Genomic DNA, 3,494 nt, shown 5'->3' with positions numbered 1-3,494 from the left:
AATAAACATTAAACGAACAAAAGCAAAATAGCCAAAACTGGTTAAAAAGTCGTGGGCCGATCATTTTTCACATGACTGTATGTATGAATGTGAGAAAAAAGAAAATAGTAAAAAACAAAATGAATTTAAATAAATAAAAGAAACTACTGCGAAAAGCATAGTGGAAACCTTTTGACTTACGGAAACTCAAAGCAATGGCATTCCTAATAGCCGCCGCTGTTTGATCATTTTCGCCTACTCTTGTTGTGTGATTAGGCTGATTTCTTGTTGATCCGTCTTCAGCTGCGTCTTGTATCCACACGGAAGAAACTTCATTTTCAATTTTTAAAAAATTGTGTAAAATACAGCAAGGTCTTATTATAATGTTGACGTTTTTGGGTGCTATATTGGGTCCCTATTTTTCGGAAACGAGCTTTCTGCTGGCTGAAAGCATTTTCGATCACACGGCGACATTTGGACAGTCGATAATTAAAGTGTTCTTTAGCAGCTGGCTGGTTAGCTACATATGGATACGGTTTTATCATGTGGCGCGATAAACGAAAGGCTGAATCGCCCATAAATAGCACAGGTATATTGACTCCGCCAATAAGCTCGCTCATGAAATTGTCTTAATGAACTTTTTTCAAATATATAGGAGTCATTATTTCTTCCAGTGGACCCAATGTTAATATACGTAAATTTTGACCTGTAAATGCAAATACATACATAATTAAATAGTACATACTTATGTATATGCATGTGATCTGAGTAGCCAAAAATTTACCTAATTCACAGCTCGCGAAACAACGGAATACCATCCTTTGTAATTGTGGTAATCTACGGCATCCTCTTTTTTTGGCTGCACTTCAATGTCACAATCATCTACAGCTCCGAAGCATTGCGGAAACCCTAGGGCACTGAATCCGTCAACGATTCTTTTGATTTCTTGTTGATTAGGGGGGTATGTATTGAGGCAATCTGCAAGCTTATCGCAAACTGCGAGGCAAAAATCATAAACAATTTCACCAACAGTACTACGACCTACATCAAATAAACTACAAACTGTTCTGTACTTTGCTGCAGAGAACAATGAGAAAAGTGCTATAGCCACCCTCTTTTCGAGTGGAATGCAACGCCTCATATTGCTATCCATTTTCTCCATTCCTCGGACTTTTTCGCACACTTTTTGAAACGCCCGCCTATCAAGACGAAAGTTTTCCTTGAATCTGGCGTCGTCCATTGCACATACATCGTGCTCCCAAAATGTGCTACTGCGGTCCTTTAAGTGCACAGATAATGATTAAAAATTCTAATAAAAGTGCATTTTGTACTTACGAATTTCCAGAATCGCCGTACGTCGGACTGAGCATTTGCAATCGCGGCTCGCAGGATCGTGTTACTGTTTATTAAAGCATTTAGTTTCGCCTTATTATTTATCAATTTAATTAATAGTAACTCACTTTTTTCATAAAATAAACTTTGATTTTTTACAAACAGCATAGCTGTCATTAACAATATTTTTCTTCTATCCATTTTCACTTGGTGATTATCATCCCAGTAGAACTTGGGAGCATCGTACGATTGCTTGTTGATTATTCCCTTGCGAGTTTACGATTACTCCCCATTACTCACCATACTTCTGTGTATAAGCGTGTTATTTTGTATGATCCCTTTAACACGGGATGTCCTAGGAGGGCGAGTATTCCCTTTGACCTCGTAAACGAGCGATCAGAGAGTACACAAAGAAATATCCCAGAAACCCCCCAAGAAGGCAACGAGAAAGGGCACATAGAAAAAAATCCTATATCCCTCCCGGATGAGCAATAAAGGAGTACGCCCACCAGTCATCCCACAAACATCCTGTAATAGTAAAAAATATTCCTTCTCATGAAGCTTCAAAACAAGCGATTTACATAAAAATATTTTGCTATCTTACGTAGCATTTATTAATTTTTTTTATCACATACTTACATGAACATATACATATGTACATAAATAATGCTTATTGAATAATTATATAGAAAAATTATATGAACGTTGAACAATATAAAATTATTGTGATGTAAATAATGCTTATTGAATAATTATATAGAAAAATCATATGAACGTTGAACAATATAAAATTATTGTGACGAGGATGCTTCCCTGGAGAGTGTTTCATTGGTATTCACCCTTCATGTTCTAAAACTTGCAGCCGATCTCAGACAGGAATTTTATTCAGACTTATGTATCTAAGTGTCTGTAGGCGGTTCGTTTAATTCGTTTTCGCTCGTACCCAACGCAACACTTCAAGCCATTTACCAGCCCTTATTTGTAAAGGTCACTCTTTTCTTCCGATACCCATTAAAAGTTCTGGACGCGAAAATATATGAAAGCGCAATCTGAAATGCATTTAAAGTTAAGTAATGCAACCATTAATAAGCTGAAGCAAATGTTGTCATACATACCGACGAGTCTTAACTTTGGCTGTCCCATTTAATTGATTGCATCCTGCTTTTCTTTTTCAATAAGAAATATTATGTTTTGTTTTCATGATAAATTTTTCCAATAACACAAAATTTCTTTTGAACGAGGTGCCTATAGCTCCCCTAACAATTAAAATGAATACTCCTGGGTTGCTCTCTTAGGAGACATCGCTTTTTGCTCCTAAGCAAGTAATAACGGAGTACAAAACCGACGAATCTCAATTATTGCTCCGATATCATTCCTCAGGGAGTATCCTTTTATGGCTTACCTCGCAGAACTCCCGTTTGGCTGCTAAAAGTACTGGCCCAATGCAGGCTTGCTTCGCTTTGAGATCTGTCAAAAGTCATTTGGAATATACTAAAACGTATGAGGGGTGGCCAAATGGGAGCTTTGCTTCACTTAATTTAAGCGCCTCAAAGTTTCAAAAAGGGCAAATGTTTTATCTGAAAGAGTTTTGTAGGCTTTTGACAAGAAGGTATGTTCCCATTCTAAATAAATTCAAACAAACAGCTGCACACTTTTATGTAGAAATTTTACGTAATTAAAAAAGAACATATGTATAATGTATGTAATCCAAAGTTTAATAAAAACAAGTAAGAAAGTCTAAGTTCGGGCGGAGCCGAACATTAAATACCCGGCGCAAGTATTAAAGATATGTTTTCCACCTTGCCGAAAGCTACCGCTACATGATAAGCCGGGGTGTATACATTTTAAGTAAATTAGCGTCCTTAAATTTCGACATATTGAAATTTCTAGCATTTCTGAAATTTATTGTTATTTGAAAAGCGGCCGTAAGTTAAGACCGATTTCAACAATTTTCAACGGTTTGCTTTTATGTGGCAAGCACAATAACCATACCGAGTTTGGTACAAATTGCTAGAACGGTTAGCGAGATACATATATGTAATCACAAATGGGCGGCGCCACGCCCATTTTCCAAAATTTTATCATAAACGTATTTCTTGGTAAAGAATTGTTGCAACCATCAATTTTGAATAAATGAGCTTTGATATTTACTGATTTATCGAAGATTTTGTATTTCTCGAAAT

General features: G+C 36.4%; 1 pseudogene; it reads right to left on the bottom strand.

The window, feature by feature from the left end:
* LOC118749496 overlaps positions 1-1,132 on the bottom strand; it is a 14,054-nt pseudogene extending 12,922 nt beyond the window's left edge.
* Positions 1,133-3,494: the final 2,362 nt, after the last annotated feature.

The sequence above is a fragment of the Rhagoletis pomonella genome, unplaced genomic scaffold (assembly GCF_013731165.1).
Source record: "Rhagoletis pomonella isolate Grant_MI unplaced genomic scaffold, Rhpom_1.0 Rhpom_scaffold_00017, whole genome shotgun sequence".
Classification (NCBI taxonomy): Eukaryota; Metazoa; Arthropoda; class Insecta; order Diptera; family Tephritidae; genus Rhagoletis; species Rhagoletis pomonella.
The sequence above is the reverse complement of the archived record's forward strand: the minus strand, read 5'-3'. Positions and strand labels throughout refer to the sequence as shown.